The sequence below is a fragment of the Contarinia nasturtii genome, unplaced genomic scaffold, assembly GCF_009176525.2.
Source record: "Contarinia nasturtii isolate CC-2019 unplaced genomic scaffold, AAFC_CNas_1.1 Cnas_scaffold_414, whole genome shotgun sequence".
NCBI lineage: Eukaryota > Metazoa > Arthropoda > Insecta > Diptera > Cecidomyiidae > Contarinia > Contarinia nasturtii.
Genome location: NW_022197768.1, coordinates 4,760,006 through 4,784,380, shown reverse-complemented (window position 1 = coordinate 4,784,380; position 24,375 = coordinate 4,760,006). Strand labels below are relative to the sequence as shown.

At 34.2% G+C, this 24,375-nt stretch overlaps 1 protein-coding gene across 3 annotated transcripts in view; it reads left to right on the top strand.

Moving 5' to 3' along the window:
- The first annotated feature begins 716 nt into the window (after positions 1–716).
- LOC116338522 (uncharacterized transmembrane protein DDB_G0289901) overlaps positions 717–24,375 on the top strand; it is a 41,335-nt gene continuing 17,676 nt past the window's right edge. For all 3 annotated transcript variants that reach the window (XM_031763847.1, XM_031763849.1, XM_031763846.1), the window contains exons 1-2: positions 717–1,043; positions 4,109–4,254. The gene's annotated coding sequence lies outside the window, so the exon portion shown is untranslated. The remainder of the gene's footprint in view (positions 1,044–4,108; positions 4,255–24,375) is intronic.

Sequence of the window (24,375 nt, the reverse complement as noted above, 5' to 3'; positions counted from 1 at the left end):
TTTTCAGAGCACGGCGCGCGCACCAAACTCACAATTGTTCGCCAATTCAGCCAGAGCAAGCGATAAGTGTAAGAAGATCGTGAACTTATCAACGTAAAAGGCGAGTGAGCACGCGCTCTCACTCGTACACACACCTCACCAATTTATTTTGTTTCTCTTTTAGTTATATGCGTTAAATTAAAACGTTGGTCCGAAAGCGCGAACCCACCACCATCGAATGACGACGACAACGGCGACGACACACATTCTCGCTGCCTTTTCCGTTCTCTCACATCTCTCGTACACCGTTCCAATGTATATATTCTGTTTGGCTGTGTTCTGTTCTGTTTCTGCTCTCTTCTTATTCTTTTACCTTGTGCACCTTCTGCCTTCTTCTCAGCCCGTTTCTACTTTGTGCAATTCTTCCAATGTGTGCTGGTGTGCCTTCGCTTTTGTCGTTCTGTGTTCGATAAATGAGGCAAACACAGGCAATGACAACACCAACAACAGCAGCAATAACAACAACAATACACAAAAAACAAAAATAATAACCATCATCAAAAGTAAGAAAAAATAAAATAAAAGAAGAAGTAGTGTATAGAGAATGAAGAATGAAGATGCGATGCGAACTAGCCGTTATGGTAAATCGAAGTGTAATACCTTAACTGCTTTAGCACACAGAACACTTTAAAAAGGTATATAAGAACCTCTGCAATCACCGATTGAGCAATATTCTTAACCGGAACGAGACGCGTTGCGGTAGTCCCATGTTTTATTAAATTAACCGAAATCATTCCGACACTTTTTCGCGCTGGAAAAATTTGCAAACCAATAATAAAAAAATAGCCAACACTTGGACAACAAATTACACGAGACAACGAAGTAAACGAACAAGAAAATAAGAAAAGAATTTTACAAAAAAAAAAATAAGAGCAAAACAAACAAAAGGCAAACAGTTCAGTGATTACCATTAGTTGTGGAAAAAGTTTCAATTTAAATCAATCGGATATAAAGCATTGCTTAATCAATTCCATTCAGTTTGAAACTGCTTAACGATAATCGTGGTAAATAAAATGAGTTCTTTTCTTTAGTTTATCTTCTATCTGATAAAAAAATTTCCTACTCTCTCTGTTATTGAAAATATTCGGAAAAAAAAAATCAAACTAAATTTAAACCACAAAATAACAGCAAAACTATTTAATCGAATGGTGCTTTGTTGATTGTAATTTGATTGAATCGCTTGATCCCAAATAAATAATATTTATTTATTTTTTGGATTTCGAAAATACCAAATGTATTGCATGTCGCCAAAATACACTGAGAAGCGATGTAGAAAATGAAGAGAGCGAGAGAGAGAGAGAGTGAATAAAATTGCGCTGAGTCAAGAGAAAAGTGCTTATATTGTTAAAGTGGAATAAATAATGAACCAATGTCGACAGGAATGAAAGCTAAAAGTGTAGGACAATCGAGTTTCTTAAAGAATGAACGAAAAGAGAATCGCGACGCATACTTCGAAGTAAAAATAATCAACGTTTTCCATTTGGATAGCACTTTACTTCGATTGTTTTAATCTCGGTGGTTTTTTTTCGTTCGCCGTTGATTTTATTCTAGTAGGAAATTCCATAAAATCGAATATTTCACATTCATTCGATCCTATGCTCAACATCAATATTTGGATCGTCGCGCTGTATTTTTCTATTTCGTTTTCCTTTGCATGGTGAATTCCATCATTTTCATTTTTCGCTTTTCTTTTTTGTTCGATTACCATTTGTTCTTGTTTTTTTTTCTATCTTCCATCTTTTGATGAGTCTTTCAATGCGTTCAAAATGTACTTCGTGATCTGGATTTTAAGTAAAGTTTGTCGAAAGCAATGTCAGCATCGGTGTGGCAAACTCACGCAAATGCACACAATAATCCAACTGGTGATTCGATGCCGTTAAGATTGTTCTAATTAACTTAATTCTCATTTCATATTGTAGAGAGATTCGCGTAACGAAAATCGAATCAAAATAAATAAATTAATTATGTGCACAAAAATATACATTTTTAACTATAGAATTGGCATAAACATATTTTGTTCGCACTTTTTTTTTCGTAGAAAGAATATTCGATTAGGTCGGCACATTTTCATATCATTTTTTTTTATCTCTTTCCTCCATTTTCTTCTATTTATTGTTGTTTTTTGCTGGCCTAATGGATGGCAGCGATGTGCTTTTATACAATTTCATACAAAAAAAAACGCGATTCGCAAGCCAAAAAGCAACGCGCATAAAAAATAATTGTTCAATTGGGAATGTGCATTAGAGACCAAAATAGATATAAAAAAATTGTATGAGCCGCATATTAAATGGATGTATAACCAAAAACTGAATGCAATCATGTTCAGAACGTTTATGTCGAGATCCATCCGCCAAAAAGAGCGAAAGCACTCACTCTCGAGGGCGCGCACATACAAATAAAATAAACGGCATAAAGAAGGAAACATTAAGAAAATAATAGTGACAAAGCCGGCAATAAATTTTCAGCTCATATCTAGTCTAGTCGCTCTAGTTCTATCTTCCTTACAATTCATTCCATGAGCATTTTAAACATCTTTTGTTTGCGATCACCACCAATAAGAACAACAACGAATGCCGAATCAAATGGCGAACTGGGAATGCAAGCCCATATTGTTATAAATATATTTCTAGATTCTTTTTTGTTTTGCATTTCATTTTTGGCGAAATAAAAACGAAATTTCGTTGTTTTCGTTGATGCTCGAAATTTTTCTACGCCAATTTATTCAATTTTCTTGCTTGAGTGTATGGTTATATTTTCATTTTCACGAATTAAAGCGAATAAGGGAAATGAATGCAGTATTTTGTTCAAGTTTTAACACATAGATTCAAATTTTTCTGTGCGAGAAAAAAAGCACGAAACAGAATATGCGGAGTGTGAGTGTATGTGTGATTGAATGTGTATGTGTGCTCAAAAATGAATAGTTGTTTGTGAATTTGTGTGTACGTGTGGTTTGATCACATCAGACTATTTCCCATCGTGCATCTCACTCTTGGCCAAACATAGTTCGTTCGTCTTTTTACCAAAGCAATTCTTTCTATTTTCGCTAGTTCAACTTTCTCTTTCTCTCTTTTCACGTTTTCTCGCCTCCCTCATTTCGTTATCAATTTGAAGTTTAAGAAACGGGAAGAACTACGAAGTGAAAATATACAAACTAAGGAATATGTATAAAATGCATGGATGCAGAATGCACAAGAAAAGAAAATAAGACATTGTTTTTCTCATTTTGCTGAAGCTCGTTCGTTATTCTTCACGAGACGAAGTTTTTTTCCCATTCGCCAATAGTTTTGTTATGTTTAGATTTCTTCTTGTTTTTGGTTTGTGCTTTGTTCTTTTTTTAATGTGCTGTTTCTCTCGCTCTCTCCTCTCCGTCTCTCTGATTCTTTATATTTTCTTCCTTTCTCTTGTCCTTTGTGTATTTTGTAGTATCTGCGCTGCAAGCGTTTGAAATAAGAAAATTCGTCTCGATAAGATTCGAGAGCCAAAGTTCGTTCGCTGGTGCTTTTTTTTATATTTTTCTCGCATTCGTCTGCTTCTGTTCTATCTGGAGAGATTCTTTTCAACATGAAGAATATATCTGTTGAAAAGAGTTGCACAAACATATGCATCTGTATCCGTTTATAACTTGTAAATACGTGCGTTTTGGTCAGCAATCGCCATATTCAACATGAAATCGGAACAACTTACTCACACACTCATTTATACATATACAAATACTTCCAATAGAAATCCGAGCAGAAAAAGAAGTCCAAAAACCGAACCCATAGCGATCTTATTGAGTAAAAGTATGGACATATGAGAAAAACTACGTTGCGTTTTCTTTTCGATTTTTGTTTCCAAAACATTGGCGATCCTTAATGACTGTTATTGTTGTTGTTTCATTGGAAATACGTGATGCCAATTTAAATACGATATTTTTGCTGTTATTTTCCCATTAAATTTTCAGGTTTATATCAAAAGATTTAAAGATAAACGAACACATACAAACACATGCATTATATATAATTTTATTTCTCCTAATTTCTTTTTTGTTTGTTTTTTTTTTTTTTTTTCATTTTGTTCTATTTTGAAGCACAAAAACTTTTGGTGGAAAAACTAGAGATATTGGAGAGAGGAGCGAGGACGATAAAAACTGAATAATAAAAATACTTTCACGACGAGCAACCCTTTTCCGTTAATTTGCCATTAAACAACAGTTGTTGAGATTCACAAAGTCGAGTAAGTAGAAGAGATAGAAAAAAAATAACACACAACATTTTAGCATCAAACAGATTTTATTATTTCCTTTTGGATCTTATTGCACACATAAACTCACATGCCGAACATAAATAAGGCCAAATAAGGAAAGAAACGATTTACAACTTTGACAAGTTGTGTGTGTTGCACTCCTGTCGAATTAAACACAATATTTATGACGAAAAATATGGAAGCTCATCTCTTTAGCTATGATAAAAATTTCTTTATTTTTGTGTGTTTTGGTTCGTTTTCTTGATGTGCGACTAATTTAAATTTAATGATAATCATTTATTTTGCCATCTCTTTCTTTCGACAAAAAAAACTTTCGTTTCCCTTCATTTGCATTTTTCAATAAATAGGAAAAAAACATGGTGTATCGTATTAGTTTGCATATCAAATATCACGTCGAAGACATCAGAACATTTCGTGCATGGTTTTTCGCTACTTCATTTTCTTATATATATATATTTTTCCTATTTACGATCGTACGTATATTTTCCATTTCGCTGGCATCTATATTAATTTACGTTTTTTTCTTCTTCTCTACTTCATAACTAATGGAATAATTTTTTGAAACTCACGCGCGACCACACATAAGGGAATATATTCCACGAATTTTCATCTTGAACTTTTCATATATACGTCTTTTTTCCCCATTGAGTTAAATTAAATTTGCGCATTTGATCTGAATATTTGATAAGTTAAAAATGAAGTAACTTCTTTCGTGTGTTTTTTTCTTCGTTTGCATTCGCACCATATTTTTGGATTTAAATATTTCACGCAATTTTTTTTTAGCTGATAGGTCTCTCTAATATACTTCGATGTTGCATTTATTTCGATTCGTTACCATAATCAATATCGTCTAAACACCCGCAAAATTCTCGAAATGACAAAAGTTCAATGAATCTCTTGAAATGAATACGCAATGAGAGAGCGAATGAATCGTTCTACTGTAAAAAAGTAATAAGAAGAGAAAAAAAACGAACCAAAAAGGAGAAAAAGAAAAATTGCAAGATCCATTTTCCAATCTTTTTGCCATCAACTGTTTGGTTACATTAATTATCGCTTTATTCGTCCACTTTTAGTGGGAACCGTACGAAACAAAAAGCGAACAAAATCACCAATGTAATTAAAAGTTTGAATTCGAATCTTCTTTTCATTTACATCGTGCAGCGTTACTTTAAATTACTTGCCGATACTTTTTCACCCGAATTTTAAATCAAACACAACTTAGTTTTGAGGAAAGAAACGAGAAACAAACAACCAACAACAACAAAAAAAAATCGAAAATAAAAAGAATGGCGCGTACGAGTGCGCTTATTAATATGATTCTTTGAGTTGAACATTGATTTATGCCAATTCGTAAACGGAAGATCGTTAAATGATGATAGAAATGAGTACAAATAAGTTTCTGTAGAATAAAAGTGTATATTATGTTTATAAAAATGTGCACAGTGATAAGAAGAGACTGTAAGACAGAAGACTCATAACATGCTCATATTCTAAACTAAATTTGCGACTTCGAACGAAATGAAATGACGTAATTTTCTCTTAAAATAGAGAAATTGTATGGTGTCGCAAATTGTATTTTCCATTGAGTAAACAAAATAGAATATTTTCCATAAACAACCACATCCATTTTGTGTGCAATTGTAATTAAAAACTACAGAATGTTAAGATAATTTTCGAAAAGTTAATCGAGATAAAGAATACTAGATGCCATTTCAAAGAGATTTGATTATTTTCTAGCTCTGAGGAAAATGAAACCAGCTTAAAAATTGTTTAAGCATTTCACTGGTTCTATATTGCACGCAAAAACCACTAGTTTGCAATTTTTCGACTCAAATAATTCAGAAATGTTATGCGAAGTTGTGCGTATGTGTATGTTTGCGTACATGCAAATATATAATTTTATTTTCTTTGAAATAATCACATTTGTATGGCTTTTTATGCTTTGCATTTCAAGTTTCAGTTTCATTAAAGCAACAACGAAAGAGAGATGAAAAAAACAGACACACACACACACACACACACACATACCAAGAATCTTATTAAAGTTTTATTGCATCCATGACAATGACACTTTTACTATAAAGATGCTGAAATGCGTGTGCCTACTTGTTCTTACGCTTCTTTGTACATAGGTAAACATGATTCAAGTTGAGGCTTGCATATGTGCAATGGCATTCATTAAACGAAAATATTTGTGTTTTATAAAACAAATAGCAAATAGAGATAATGTAATTGAGCACACATATAAATTGAGAGAGAAGGAGAGATCCAGCGGAATGGAACGGGTGATGGTGATAGTTTGCGTGGTATGCCTGCTATATAATATCATTTTGCCCGTTTACCTTTGCAGCGTCGAACATGTTTTGCAGTTGAACAAGTTTGGAAATGAAAATGGAAATTTATAACGATTTTGTTTACTTCGTTTCATTTGTCATGTTTGTTTGTATCGATCGCGAGCATGGCAGAGAAAATATGCTATTTTCACGCTGACTATCTCCACAATATAGTTGTCGGCGGCGGCGGCGTCCTGTTTCCGTGCACATGTATGTGTGTACTATATCAATAAATAATTTACAAAGCTAATATTTAATGCTAAATCACACGAGTAAGTGCATTGAATTAAAAAAAAAGAGTTAAATTGACACTGAGCAAGCGCAGCAACGGCCAAAGTGTAAATGACCTCTTCTCTTAGTTAATTTATTGTCATTGCTACTTTTTTATTTGCCTGTCTTCTTTTTTTGCCAATAACCACAACCACCGCAATGCAATATACTAATTTGCTTAATCTCATCTACTTCAAATGCGATCACTTAATTGGCGATGCACACAAAGTCTCTAAATTGCTATTCTCATTTCTGCAATGCATCGTGAATATTTTTATGCATCGTGAAATGCGCGTATTTTGATTTTCACTTTTCACATCGATTCCTTTTAAAATGCAAATACCATTTTTATTAGGTGCCATAAAATCGTGTATATGCGCGCGCGCACTCATATACACACTTGCATGCACGTTAAAATCCATGCACTTAAATCAATAAACACATTAAAATCAATTTTATGTTTTTATTGACTAACGTAATATTCCGTTCCATTCAGTATGGTACATGCAGAGGAGTGAATCAAGAAAGAATCTCACACGTGCTTAATGTTATAACGTGAAGAATGTGCATTATATTTTAATGTGTTGATGCGCGAATTGTAAAAGTCGCGAACACTCACGAGCGCACGTTCACACACCACCAATACGGTCACTTTCTAACGAACGTACACAAATTTCCGTTCGATTTTATAACTACACACGGTGTATGATATAATGAGTTAATGCTCAGTCAATCACGCCAACATAATTATGTGTGTACCGGCATAATATACGACCTTGTCCGCGTTATTTTTTTATTATTTTGCTCTCATCATATTCTTTCGTCGTCTTATTTGCGATTTCTCCTTTTCACTCGTTCTTTCTTCACTTGCATGTTCATTTCTTTTGTGTGTCATGCCGTTTTACCTGCACTTTCTACTTCAGGCTGCCGTTTTCTTTTCTTTCTTTTTTTTTGTGTACGTTTCAATTGAATGGGCCCGTTCCTTACAGATTCGTTACTGCGATTTCGAACGAATTTATATCTGATGGAGAATGAGAAGAAAAACAAGATTTTAAAAATGTAAAATGCCAATGCACTTACTGCCTCGTTAACCGAAAGATTGAAATCCAGAATTCACCATGTTACGATTTTCATGTCATTCCATGGCACGATGAAAATAGAAAGCCCAGAATGTTGTAACTAATTAAAGAACCGCAAAATAAACGTTACAGAATATTCAGCAGAGAAAATAAAACATTTAAAATTCTTTTCGTCTTCAATTCAGAATTATTATTATACAAATGAAGACAGAAAAAGAAGTAAGTGATTTTATTTTTCTGCATTCGTCGATGATGTCAAGAGGATCCAATAAATGGCCAAACTTAAAAATGAACAGTTAATTTGACACACAAACAAAGTTACACACAGCAGAAAAAAAAGAGTCCAGAGAATAAATAGCGTTACGAGTGTAATCAAGTTCGATGAAAGAAACAAAAAAAGTAGGTGTGTATGTAGACATTTTTGGTATTCACATCATTCGACCGGTACTCTTTTGACCAGCTGAATAACAAACAAAATGTGTGCCATGTGAGCCTTTGTCGAATAAACTTCGAAACGAATTGATGTTGTTGTTCTTGTTTTTTAATGGTCACAATTTGTTGGGTTTTTCCCGTCTCGTTCTCACTCTTTCTGTTTGAAAATGTTCAAGTGTACATTTAAGTTACGCAGAGAGCAAAAATGAATCAGCTGTCGAGTATAATTCATAAATATGTGGGGCATGATATTAATGGCGATGGTCCTTCACTAGCCCAACAAAGGCATATTCTGTTGAGGCATATGTAGTCATGATAAAATTTAACGAGTTCACTCGAATCAAGTGTCATTTGTTCCAGCGGTTGGTAATTTCTCTCTCTCTCTCTACCGTTTTTTTTTCTCTATTTGAATACATATTTGATGGCGATGCGGAGACTTTGTAACCAAAGCAATGATAATCGGTACAAGTAGGCCTAATGCGTTACCATATTGGTTCGGTTTAAATAAGTACCATCATGACGCACATATTTTTATTTGAATCTCTTTTACCAGAAAAGCCAAATTGTAATCACTGACGATTATATTCAATTCAAGTATTATGACCACTGTATGGTCAGGCATTCATGCATACGCACATTGTAAATATAAAACGCGTATTAGACAAATACACACATGGTGGCATACTACTAAGAGATAGAGAGAGAGAGAAAGGCACAAAGAAGAAAATGCTATAGAAATTAATGTTCTGAAAATATATAGATTGTTTTCTAAAAACCAAACCACAAAACAAACAATCACACTCTATAAATGGTGTATGCGTAAGATTGAAATGAGAATGTCGTGTACAGATTTCAAATAAACTGTGTCATTACCCACTGATACGTAATAACATATTTTGATGGAATGCGAAGGAATTCGCACAACAATGGAGCCCAGAGATCATTGGCATTGTCTAAAAAAACATCATACGCTGAATTTTAAGCATTTGCTATTTTTTCGGTTGTTGTCATCGTTTCAATATGTGCGCACTTAATTGGGCAAGATGTTTGCTTGAATGCTAAAAAATGCTGAAAAATTGATTTCTCTTTCTCTCTGTTTATCTCGCAATCTATCGTCAATCGTGAGTTATTCATATAACGGAATACGCTTGTGACAAATAACAAAATCTTTTTTATTGATATTTTTCAATATTCAAGAATCGTTTTTTTTTCTTCTTCTTCTAATGACACACAAAATAATTTGCTTGTAACATTCCAAATAGTCAATGATTAATTGGTGAAATTGTATCTCTTAATCGGTTGCTGTCACATTCGACCTATTCGCATTAAGTTGACGCTTGATCTTTCGTTATTCACGTGCAAATTGTTGACTGTCATTGAGTCTGACTCAGTGAGTCATGGGGCGATAACGATCGAGCGATATACATACATGTGACTTTTTAGGTTGATTTCTTTCAGCAACACAATGGGATACACATGCTGACCACGACAACAAACAGTTTCATAATTCCGGCTTATTTTATTGCATATACCCACATATCCATGGTTAGCTAAACCCCAACTAGAGTAAAGGCAACAAATTAGTAGTAACAGCAACAATTGCAAAACATATCTCTGTATCACCGACACACATGTTCACATTGCAGCATTCAATTCGCAACAGCACTCATATTGAATATGAACACAGTGGATGGAATTGCAAAGTGAGACGGCATACGATAGACGAAAAGCGAACGATGTATAGATAGACTGAGAGTGAGTGAAGGAGTCAGATAGAGTAAAGTAAACCGAATTAAGAGTAACGTTAATCTGACATAAAGCTTTCAATTAAAGCAAAACATTGTAGTCAGTGGTGAACAATTGTATTTGACCGCCACATATACGAATCTGCGATTTAGTCATGAATGATACCGCTTATCGCGCACAAACCACACATTCTGAACTCTACACACAAACACACACAACACACATACGCATACATACAAATTGCTATCTGACTATTAGCAACGTAATCGAATGAAAAACAAAACATTAATAACAAAAGTCATTTAATTATGGCATTTCACTCATCAATAAAACCAAGTGTCTAGAAATCCAATTTGAACAGCAAATGTAATCGAAATTGAATTAAAATTTGAACAAATATTAAACAAGGGATGAAAGTACGATGCGGGTGGGGATGTGGCGGCACGATGTGAATAAGATACTTTAAAACAAAATTGTTCATGTTATTTGATGAAATGTATGTGTGTGTGTGTTTGTTTGTGTATTCGACTGCAGACATTCTTGTACGAACGGCCTTGACTTTGACGTTACAATGAATATTGGATATGTCCGAATGTGTATACATTGTATTTTATCATAATATTATCGGTTGAATAATAGCACAAGATAGGGAAGTTGAGAGAAATAGCTTTGGAAATGAAAAAGTAATGAAGAGAGAAAAAATTAATTGGTATCTCATCGCAATGGCAGAATGAAATCAGACAAAATCATCCCAGTCTGAGTGTATGAGTGTAATCTTCGCATTGAATTAATCCAATGCAATAACAATAAGTACAACAAAAGAGAATGATATGCGCGTCTTGTCATTGGATTACACAAAAGACTCGGGAAGGGCAAAGAAAGAAAGAAAACAAAAAAACAACCGGCCAGTAGTCCAACATAGAGACTTGATGTAACAATCACTATACCACCAGGTTTATTGAATAGAATTGACTGTTATTGTTGTTGCCATTCGTAAATGGCCACCGTATTTTGTGCGGTCGTTGTTTTTTGTTATTTCAATGTGATGATGTTTGCTTGTTGGCTTTTCTATGCTTTGGCCATATCGTTGTGGAAATGAAAATATTTCTTTTACTTTTCTATTTTTTCTATTTTCCAACATGTTTCATGGCCATCTCGCATCATCGTCATCATCTTTAACGTCTTTATCAATTTGAGTTGTTTTCGCATTCGTTCATTTATTTGCTACTTTTGTTTTCCCCACACACAATCATGATATCTGTTTGCATTATTCGTCAAAATGTTTATTAAGACAATGGTGTCGTATCATTACATAGTTTTTGCAATTTGTTTCCTACTTCTTCTTCGTTGTCGGCTTTATTTTGTTGTTTTTATTTGTATTTCCTTCCCGACCGATGCTAGTGTTCATCTGAAGCTCGCACTCCAACCACTAATACTGCATAAGGCTTATTAAAAGCATAACTTTATTTGATATTCGCTTTCGTATGCCCCGTTTCTGGCTTATTGTTATTGTATCACACTTTCGGGCACATCGACGTGCACGAAACAGTTTTGGGCGCGCACATTTACATCGTACTAATGGGATCCACCGCACAATGGGAGAGGCTATAAACAATCGAAGTTGGCCACATCGAAAATGAACCAAAATGGTAAATACGTGCCTCAGTCATTTGTTTTGTGCATCAGAGCACGGCTTCAAAATAGGAAACTGCTATAATATTCGATTACTTTCGTATCAAGCCGACAACAACAACAACAACAAAAAAATGGTCTAGAAACGAAATGAAACAAAAACTCAAACCAAACGCAAATAGAAATGGTCTTTCTTGAATAGAAATGGCCTTTCTTGGTTAGCGGCAGGACAGAAGAAGTGTTAAAAAAAGACGACGCTGTTTATCTATATTTTGTTCGCCAATCCGAATAATAAGCACGTTCACCGTGGCATCGCTATTTGGTATGTTTGATGGTGTCTCGGCCAAACAACCTTATGCATGCGTCCATATAATTTCAGAAAGAAATGAGCATGAAACAAAATAGAAATTCATTCCAATAATAATCACGATGGCTTTAACGCGTCTCCACTTTTGTATTTTGTGTAGTCATTTGATTGTATGGGGTTTTTTTCCTTCTGTATTCCACATTGAAGCCTGTGCTAAAGCCATTTATGGGCAAATGTGCATTGTAAACGAAAATCTCATAAAAAATAAAGAAATGGTGACACAAAAACTAAGAGAACACTGCCTAATACAAAAAAAAATGGAGGATATTAACCATGATGAGACAGCGGCTTCGGTTCAACTATACAAAATCAAATCAGTGACAAGAGCGTGGCATGATTCGTTCAGTTTTTGTTTTTGGTAAGCAATCGTCTCACACTCTGAATTCAGGTTCGTTTTTCATTTCCCTGGAAAAAAAATTGGAGCACATACGAATTCATTCATTACGATTAAACTTGATACACAACACTAACCCATTTTTTTCGGGTTACTTTCTTTTTCGTTGTTTTCTTTTTCGGTCTCACACTTGACCGCACGCGGCCGCGATGATTTTCACTGACACCAAATTGTGCACACAATTTAAGGAGTAAATTACTTAAAATACGTATTACACACGATGGCACACCAATCCCAATGTGCAAAATACTCATCCAGTGCACTCACATTCAAACAACACAACGAACCCAGAAGCGAGAAAGCAATTTACGATTAAATCCATACATGTATGTGGCATACCTTACATTACTCCGGTCTCCGTTATTGCCACAGACTCCAAGAGAGAAAAAAAAAAACAGGTAAAAGAGAAAGGGATAACACGAAAAAAAAAAATCATATGCGAGTATGAACATTTTTTGGCAAATAAGCACCTACTAAATATAGCACACTCGTACACACATGGGCATCAAGAACAAACATCTGAAAACAGTAGCAACAGCAACAGAAGCAGAAATAAGAACAGAAATAAAGGCACGCGAAACCACGAAAAAAGAGAGGAGCACAAAAAAAAACAAGTTTTCATTTTTGCATATGAGCTCAAAATGGGCACTTGCTCATTACATTTCGCACCCTTGTCCAAAGCAAAAAAAAAAAAGCAGAACAAAATACTATACGCAAAAATTCAAAAGCCATATCATTCCATTATAGTCCCTGACCACTTTCAATGTGAAATAACGGTCCATAAAGCGATGATCAAAAGGCATTAACAAACGAGAACACGAGATGTTAAAAATCAGGTTATTATATGCCGACGAAAAAGAATATCGTTCCAACGAAAAGCGTACATGTTCTTCGATACACACAGTATATGGCAATAACAAAAATCAGAGATGGGATTTACCTTGCTGAAATTGGCGACTGTCATTTGCAGATGTTGTTTTGTTGATCCGTTGATGCTTATGTAAATGTAAACAAGAATGAATTGGACCACTAAAAGGGTCTCATAAAAAATCGCGATCCACCGGGATCAATCGGGTCTCATCATACCCATCGGGTGAATGTAGCAATATTGGAACGATCTTTTTGAATTTTTGAATGATTTCTATTTTACCTATTTTATAAGAGTTCTGGAGGTTGAAAACGTTGCGGCACTGATTTTCAGAACGAAAAACCTAAATTCTGAGAATAAAAACGATGTACAATGTGAAAAATTGACTGTCCTTGATCATTGCATCTCAAAGAAATTCATATTTTCGCCGAATATTTATTTGCTGTCCGGTGACACAAAAGGCCAACAAAACGTGATGGTGTAAAAAAAAAGCAGTTGGTGATACTTCTTTTTTTGTATGAGTGTGTATTTATATTTCTCAAATTAATTGGATGAATAAGACGAAAATTGGGACAACGCACGCGGACGGTGGTGATATGGCGGCAATATTCTGTGATAGTATGGGAATGTGAAAGAGAGTATGGTTCTTGTTTTTTTCCTATTCTCAGTACTCTCGCAGTCATGTCGCCAAAAACCGTTGCTTTTCCATTGTCTTGATTAAGATCACGTAATGCGAGAACACTGTGAGTATTTGTTTGAGTTTGGGCAATGCACAAAATAATATGTTTTGATACATGTGTGTGTGTTTATGTATGTGGAATCGAATGAAAGAACGGTCGATAAAAAAGGAGCAAAGCAACTGAAAAAAATTACGTTATTTAAATCAATGTTAATGGCATGCCGCAGTGCAGGCTTACGTCGTATCTACAACGTATTTTTGTTTGTATTCGTCTCAGTGTTCGTTTCTATGTTGTTTTCCTTTAATCTTGTGACATCCGCACGCCGCTCGATTTTTATTCTATTTTTTTCCCTGCCTTTTTTTTTGTGTGCAACCGTTTAATTTATAGCGTTGGCGTTTTGTTGAACCGTTTTAGTAGTTTGATGAACAATCACAACACATGTAACGTATCGAGATCTCATTCATTAATCTGCCCACATACATGAAAAGCAAAAGAAATAAAAGCATTTCACTTGCTCGAGCATACAATGAAACAAGCGCACACTTATTCAATCGAATTGTTTGCCTTTCAACCGGTTGTTTTTCCTTGACTTTGAAAAATGTATACACAGACAAGCCAATCCGCTTCATTAAATTCATCACGTTGCGATGTAACACAAGAAAGCAGTAACAGAGAGTGGGAGATAAATCGTTGAGCGCACGGAGAATGCAATGAATGTGATAAAACCATTGCAAGTGGCGGTGGATGTAAATTTTTTGGCTGTAAATCTGTTTCGTTGTCGAAGCTGTCTCTATCTCTCTCCTTGTCGCCCCCCTTTGTCTCTGTGTGTTTCGTAAAATGTTCAACTCATATTGCTTTCATACGACTATGAATCGTACCCGTATACCTGATGCATACGAAATAAGAATCTGCTGCATATTAAATCGACCAAATTTAAAGAATGTTGTTTCGAATGACAATAACCGCTAAGTATACGGCACACAAATTTAACACTCAAATCGAAGTGCAAAAATTTGAAATCATCTTTGTAAGTTCGTAAAGTGTACTGTGTGCGTTTCTATACCCAATAAACAAGATTGCAGCCAACTAAAATGAATAAACATTTAAAAAAAAAAGAAGTGTTCGATGTAAACGCCAAAACTGAAAACGAAATGGAATCCTCATTAAAATATGCAGTCACGAAAGATGGAAAATAATAAGCTATTATTTTTGGCGTACAAAAGTCAAAACGGCAACACACACTTTTTTTCTTTTTCAAGTTTCATATTACCATTTCATTTGGTCGTTTTTGGCTTATCAAAAGTGAAGAGAAAAAAGATCTTCCAAAAATCATTTGCATTATAGTGATGATGCAAAGCAATGAGAAAAAGTAACGAACATTCCGTAGGATCAGCAGTTGAAAAAGAAATCGTTGAAGCACAAAATAGTCCTGTCTATACATATACCCATAGATAATTGTAATATGATGTATATAGGGTAAGAGGCAAACAAAACGACAAGAGCGATGAACATGGGGTAGATGAGAGAAGATTATTTCGTCGACGCACAGGCACACACACACACCCAAGTCAATTGAACTTATGGTCTTTATAAACATCCGATGCGATAGTTGGAATTTCGTATAAAATCATATCATCATTTGATCGTCGAACGAAAATTTCGAATGGCAAACGTTTGCAACAAACCACAAATCCCAATCACATCTCAACAGTTTATGTCTTTGTTCCCATTTTCGTATGAATGGCATTTCGCATAAGTCTTGCCACAGTCATTTTAAATAGTCTTGGCAGAAGTGTATTTTCCAGGATAAAACTGGAAAAAGTAAAACTCAACTCTCGAGAATGAAAACTGCGAAAACAGAGGAAAACTTTTCAATGGGACACGATTTGAATTTCAATTCACTATATAAAATACACTTTACCACTCGCACTACTCGATCTCATGTTGCCGCAACTGTTCTTATCCACGGCAGCACTCTATACTTCATTCTCTTTCTCGCTACTTTCCCCGCTAAACAAATACGAATTGTGCCGCTTTGCCTGAAATTACAATGGCATAAAGAAAATCACTGTATGAAAATTGGTTTGCACGAAATGAAGACGCCTTTGATCGAATTCGATGTGTTTGCGCTTGAATAAATGCCACACACACACTCACACTCAAACTAACTCGCTCGTTCGTTTGTTTGTTGCGCAAACTTAAGCACAATCACAATCACCACATACTTAAAAGGTCTTCCACGCGATTTAACAAACTTTTTTAATTTTTCATTCGTTCAATGCTCTCAATGTGTCACACCATTTTAGATCTTTTACTGATTTTCGCCGTTTGATTGTCAAATCTCTTCGATGCGACTTGTACACTTCGTTTGTTATTTCATTTTATTTGATTTTGGTGTGTCAAAGACGGGGGGTGCCATTCACACAAAATTACAATGGATATTATTGTCACATATAGCATAGCATTGATTCATAAAATTGCATATGAAGTGGCTTATTACTCGATTTCTTTTTATTGACTCAATAATGTGCAATTATATCAAGAGATATTTGAATTAGTTCAGTAAACAAACTGAAAAACTCAACGCTGACCAATAGCACGTTCACACACACACACACACCATAGAAAGTGTATCATGTGATAGGAAATATAGCGGAAATTATCATTTAAAATAGTTGGTGGAAAATTTGGCACAATAGCAAAGAATGTGTTTAGAATTTTCCAGATATTATGTTTCATTTAACCATTTCGATGTTGTTGAATAATAATAATCAAAAATTATTCGAAGAGAAAACAACTGTAATAACTATCTATACGAAAATTTAATTTGCAAACCAGAAATGCATGTTCATGTGCTCCAAATATCTCCATAATAAAAGATAAACTTTCTCAAACTCATTAGAATTCATTATACAATTTTCTAATATGATATTCAGTTTCTCGAATTGCACACCATTCTTGCCATTGCATATATCGTAGTCAGCTTCGCTGTTTCCACTGATGCTGTTGTTGGGGTTAATGAACGGTTGAATAAACCAAGTGCAATGTTGAAAATAAAGCAAAACAACAACAACAAAAAACTTGATCATCATCAACTGGTTTCTATAATTCTAAATTAACAAACAAACACTGTTTATGGAAGCGTACACATGCATACCATGGCCAATGTTAAATTGAATCACACAGTCATTATATAACCCGAATGTAAGATAAAACATAATATTAAATGCTAAATGGCGTAGGTTTATGCGGTTTTGCTTCAGTGTATCGTGTTTGCTTTGTGTATCACAGTAAATGTTGGCTTCCATGAAGGCCATCTACAATTTTAATCGCTCGATTCGATTAAGAATCCAACGAAATCGAAACACTTTCACCTTGGCATTGAACCTTTAAAAAATGAAGCATACAAAACGCAACAGCAACAACGTAAAATGTATAGCCGCATATATTTACAACGCAAGAAACTCGGTCATTGACTATGGGTTTACAAACCAATTTTGGAATTTGGTGTGTGTATGTGTTTTTCGATGTTAATTTTGTTTTTCTTTCATCGCCATTTCTATATGAATCGGTTCATTTCAAATTCGACGATATGCTAATGGATTTGAAATCATTTGCATAAATGATGATCAAACGCGTACACAATTCTCGTATCGCAACGGTACGAAATACGAATAACAACATGTGCTGAGCCTAGTTAGCAAGTGTTTGCGCTACTGTTGTCATCAATGGTCATCAAAAATAATAAATGGATATTTCGCCGTATTCGTTTTATGAATGCGCGCCTACAATTACACCAGCCACCATTTATATAAATAAATGGTATCGGTACAGTCTGAAACGGTATTGGTTTGTTGATTAAATGAGCTTGCGGCTATAATTCATTTTCATCATTTGTACTATTTGCACTGTAAATGATCTTCCTTTCAATGAATGGCCGCTTTTGTTTATTGCAATTTGCGACTCTTTTTCTCTTTTACTATTTCTCGTTTAGAGTGTCTCGCCGTCAATCGTAATCAACAGAAACAACAACAACAAATGTTGAAAATAAACACAGCACAGCAAACACAAACAAAAGAGAAGAGAAAACTGAATCGTTCAATAATTGCATTTGGTGTGTTGCCATTCTTTCACCTGATTCGTTTAGTGGCAAATATCCGAAATATGTCTCGCTTTATGTTCAACCCCAAAAATGATAAATATTTCATATTCTATTCACCATAAAATGTTATGGACCTAAACTTTGTTTCAACATCATTTTGAAGCAGTCATTGAATCATTTTTTTCTCTAATTTTCTATTATGGTTTATGCAGCATATTTTTTAAACATAAACATCTCCAAATCACAATTTACTATCTAAACATGAAATTTACATTAATAATTTAATTTTCTAACTAAAAACTTAAAATGATGCCTAAGCTTTATGTTTGTTCAGATGCACACATACAAATAAAGACCAAACTCAATTACCAGCGAATTGTATTTAATGATGATATTCTGAATGGGCCCGAATCAAAAAGAAAATATTTTCATTACAGTTAAATTGCGTACAAATGAAATGGCGAAAATAGCCAATTTAATTACCGCTGGAAAATTGTGTACATTTTATCTGATTGAAAATTATATATAAATATCTTTTTCAAGCAACATCAGCAACAGCTATAACAATAACATACCTACTCATACACTCAACTGTGCAACAATTTTTGAAATAATGGAAATAATGTCGGTGTGATAATAGAAATCAAATTTATGCCATTATCCAGGCCCATCGAGTGAAGTGTTCTATTCAGTGCTGGAATTTGCACATTTTTCATTGGATACATATTTTTCAATATAGTGTGTGTATGTGTGTGTGTGTCTGATGAAAGCTTACGCTATGAATTTCATACGCTCTTTCCCTCTAATAAATCGGGTCTGGTGAGCGAACGTATTAAAAAGTGTGCAAAATTTCGACCTCATCGATTTCAATTCTATATGAAAACTGAACTGTTTGCATTATTTTCATTAATTGCGATGCAATGTTTACTGACATCGATCAAAATGTCGCCAAGAGCACTCAGTCGGAAAAAAAAAGATTCATCATTGCACTGTCGAATGGTTTTAGCAATGTGACGATCAAAGTGCACGTATTGGACAATTTTTTTTATATATAGAATGAATATACAGACAGACACATATGAAAAATAACAGCAGCAACAACTACTACTAAAATTACACCACCAACATAAAAAAATCAATGGCCAACCGATACAAAAAAAAAACAAGTTCAAAATGAACGGTTATTGTTTTCTTGTGTTTGAAAAGTGAAAAGCGTTGAGCAAACACGCCATTGACTTCAACCGACATACTTTATCGGACGAAAAACTGTTAGTTCTGTCAATTTTTGCGGTATGCCTTGCGAGAAAAAAAAAATCATTATTTCAAAATATATACTGATGAAAAGGCAGTTTAAAAACAACATATACATATAAATATATATTCAAATGTGTGTTCATCCCCTATGCGCATACACATGTATGACCAAATGCAAACAAACAAAATAACATCAACTGGATGAATTAATATCATATCCATAATATTTTAAACATTTTCGCTTAACGCACGCTCCAATTCACGTGTATTGATTGACACATACGCTCGTTTTCAATAGGTTCGTTGCTTTTGTTTTTTTCTCGTCATCAAATATATTCGCATTATTGAAAATGCGACTAAAAGCACGCAAATTGAATATTAACCATTAAGAATGTGTGTTGGGATAAAAAAAAAATCTAATTTAACCATTTCATCAATAGCATTGTTGTGTGAAATGAACAAAATTCAACCACAAAATATCATAATTTATTTTGGACAAAAAAAAACGGATCCATTCAAAGTGAATTAATCCGCTTAACAAATTGATTCCAATTTTATTTAAAATATTTGACAAATGTTTGGAATTTTATGTACAAAACCACTTATCTAATCCAATTATGAATATTTTGAAATGATGAAAAATTCATTTACCAAGTTTATGGCAACCGCATCATCAATGACATCACAACCGAAAAAGATAACTGAATAGTTAAACAGCTGCGAGGCGTTAAGTTGAAAACCCTTATCATTAGTACCAACAAGATAAAGGTATTTTCCCAGCAGAAAGGCAAGCGCGTTTTCACATTAAGATCAGAAATTATGTTGAATTGGTATTTATGAGCGTGTCGCATATGCTTTACCATCCGTGCAAAGTAACTTCAGCCCAAAGAATTATTATGAAATGATGAATAACCAGACGCTTTCACATTGAATGCGTACGGATTATACTTGGCAATTTATACATACATATTGCAACATCACACTGTACGAACGGACACTTAACATGATTTGAGCCGATTCCAGAGAGCCTCCTTTTCTCCTTCTGGATTCTCTCAGTTTGTATTGTTGGATGGCATAAGTAGTCGCAGATGCACAGATTTATCTTAAGGACGTGTGACAACCATATTAACAATCTTGTAAGACAATAACACACATTAACGTTTGATGCATACTTCAGAGACTCACAGCCATTCTTCAGTCTTCATACAGTCTCTCTCTCTCTGTCTGTCTTTCAGAATGTTTTCACCTTGTTGCCATTTGCTCAATATGATCAATCTATTAGCTTTTCATGAGTGGATGTTTGGCCCCGTATTGCCATATTTTGTATATGATCTCTCTGGTTATTTGTTCAATGTTTTTTTTTAATGTTATGTATGAAGTGGAAAGCATTCACAAAGCTAGACGATTCCGATAGGATTTTTTCTCCCGTTTCGTTGGTTTTGACAAATCTTCGCTTCGCCGCATATTTATGTATCATTTTGATAAGCGATTTAGAAATGGAAACAAAACCGTAAGACGTGCCATTTGATATGAATAAGTCAAAACACATGTATGCATAACGTGGTGGTTTGGTGTACGGTGAATTTGTAGTGATGATGATACGGATGATTTTCTCTCCCGCTTTTTGTTTTGCACACCACCGTTGATAGTTTCAATTCAAAAAGTTAAAGGTAGAGTTCGTTGCTGGCATACAAGGTAAAAGAGACATACTTCAGGCAACGTGCACATTTTTTAATGTTTGATTGGCTGTAAGCGTATATTCTACTTTTATATCGGTTCCGCGTCACGTATTTACGTGTCGCATGGATTTCATAAGTTCGTTTATCATCACACATCATGCAACAATATTGGTAACATCACTTGTTCAGGCAGCTTTATTTATCATTTTATCGCTATTGTGTCTCACTTTTCATGTTGATTTCGCACATAAACAACCAGAACGGTTACCATCAAAATAGAGCATAAAATGTATCGTAGACCATGACATATGTTACATTTACTTTTATTTCCATCACATTGCTTCGGCGAAACAAACAATTTGATGTGCGGCGAACGCGCACTTTTCTATATGTACCGTGTGCCCCGTGTTCGTTGTTTGTCGTTTAAAATGGTATAAACGAGTTGTTTACGTATTCATTTATACTTTCAATCGATTGCTCTATGAAATGGAGCATAAAATTAGAAACATTTGTCTTCTTACAATGTTGAAGATAAGGGTTTCGTAAATATGGGGTAACGATTCAAAAGTTTGTTTCCCATACAGAGGCACACACACACAAAATCCACTCAAACCCACACGCACACACACACACATGCAATGAAATCAAAGCCAAAGCCATGCTTACACAGTTGCTGCCTCTAATATAACCAAAAATCGTAATTAAATCAACAGCAAAATGAATTCAATTCATTGCATTACAATGGGTTGGCCCACAAAATTTTCGAGACCGTAAATTAAATAAATTGAAAATATCTATGCTACAAATAATAATGGCAAATGGAAGACAAAAAACATCAAAAAGAGGGATAGAGAGGTGAGTGAAGACCAAAATAAAGGCACACACACACAACACACGTAACACATATACAACTCCATTCAAATTAACATAATCAAATAGTTATGTTTTATGCAGTCTTCATTATGCATTCATCCTCGCATCGTATCGATGGGACAAAATTCATATGTGTAACATGTTAATCGATTGAATTGTAATTAATTTAGCCGAGACTTTTTTTTTCAGGTCAAAATATAAATTTTCCGATTGTTTTGATTGCACTAAAGCTCGTTGTGCCGCAATCATTTTTTTTCTCCTCTCAATTGAAAAGTTTTATTTTTTATTAAATTGTCTGTCGGTGGTTGAAAATATACATAAATGCACATTGGTTGGTATATATATGTGTGTGTGTGCGTGAGAGTGTGTAGGCCACTGTTATGTGTGACAAGGGACACAAAACTGATACAAACTCGAACCAACTCGTAATGCGTATGTATGAAAATCTGTGCATGTTCTCTGCTTTCGGTGTGGTTTATTTTTCGCATTTTATGTTGTTGTTTTTTTAATTCATTCATTCATTCTGTGTATTCGATCGCTTTGCTTCATGTTATTGTAGCTCGTGTTACATGTTCAACTGTCCATTTTTTTTTGGCTGTTGTCAATTTTGGACCATTTCACATAATGCATTTTGTTGTGTTTAGGCAACATACAAATTTTATGCTTGCATGCGTATGTGTAACATTATCTCGAAAAACATTGTAAACGAGCAAAATAACACAGGAATGTCATGGTAGACGAAAAAAAAATCTTTTTCGAAGGAGTGAGTGAGTGAGTCAGAGACAGAAGCGAACAGGCAATAGATATGGATGGTGGTTGGTTAATAATAAAATGCTTGGCAATCTCGTTTAACGAGCCCGTCAAATCGACGGACACACACAAGTATCGAGTGCATGTGCTCGTTTGACAATTTGTTCCTGTTTTACTTCTCGTTTTGTTCCCTTCTTCCTCATGCTAAATTTTATGTAAATGCGGTAAATTATGGATCGATTCAATTCAGAGGATGACACAAAGTGAGAGAGCGAGATAGAGTACAACGTTATGCATATGATGTGTTCCAATTTTATGTATTTCCCATAAATGATGTACAATAAAATGAGGGCGATCGTCTCTGTGCGATTTTTTTCGTTGCGTATATTTTATCAATCGTAGCCAAAGTTATTTTGGCCATATTTATTATAAAACCTAGTTGAGTAAGTGATACACTTTTGAAAGAGATAGAACAAAAAAAAAAAAAACAAATTGGTAAAAATGGCTTGAGACAGGATACACCAACATATATAGTGACTTAAGACGAGACCACTTATTCAACTTTTTTTTCGGTATATATAAAAGTGGCTGGGATAAATTACGGAACGGAATTTAAAGTACGAAAAATCGATGTTTGAAATGGAATGAAATATTAGCATCATTGCAAATTTAATCGAGCGCAACAGAAACACTCTTTCACTCTGTCGTACACTAGCGTTTCCTTTCTCGTTTTGTCTCGTTTCTCACCTCTTCCAACTCTATATTTTCAAAGTGCACTGTAAATGAAAATGTTCAATGGGCCAATACATACACACTAGAGGTGCCCACTGAACTGAACCGTTCATGTTCGTTCGGTTCATTCGAATTTGAACCGAATATGAACCGAATATGAACGGCATGTTTACATATTTTGAACAATTTGAACTAAACGCGAATGAACATGAACAGATTTTTTTTATTTCGAACGAACCTGAACAAACGAGAATTGTTCAGTTGAATTCTCCAGAATAAAAACAGAATAGAAATAGTTACAAATCACAAAACTATGGAAAGCAATTCAACTACACATTTTCATAAAAAAATTCTCCTTCGATGGCACCATATTGATGAAAATTTGTTCAATTAAAATTTAAAATTAAATAGTCGTTAATAGTTTTATAATTTGAGTGAATTTAAATATTGCCAATAAAAACAAAATGAACTATTGAAATAGCTTAAATACAAAAAAATAAACATTTTCATCTGAAGGTTTCTGAATTCAATGTGTCTCATATATTACGCTACTATATGATCAAATTTTTTCTACGAATATTTGAAATTGAGTTGTTTTTGTTTCTTTTTTAATTTGTGTGAATTTTAATAATGATAATGAAAAAAAATAACGTAATTTAAATCGCTTCAATACGAAAAACAAAAATTTTCATCTCTCAGTTCATAAATTCAAAATTGCACTCATATAAATGAAAAGCGCTTCCATGACAATCTCAAACTGATTATTTTTGGATAGTTTCTGATTTCTATTCAAAACAAACTGTGCTAATAAGAATAAAAAAATCATTTCAATCGCTTAGTTATCAAAAACATAAAAATTTATCTTTCAGTTCCTAAAATTTTTCATATTTGATAATTGTG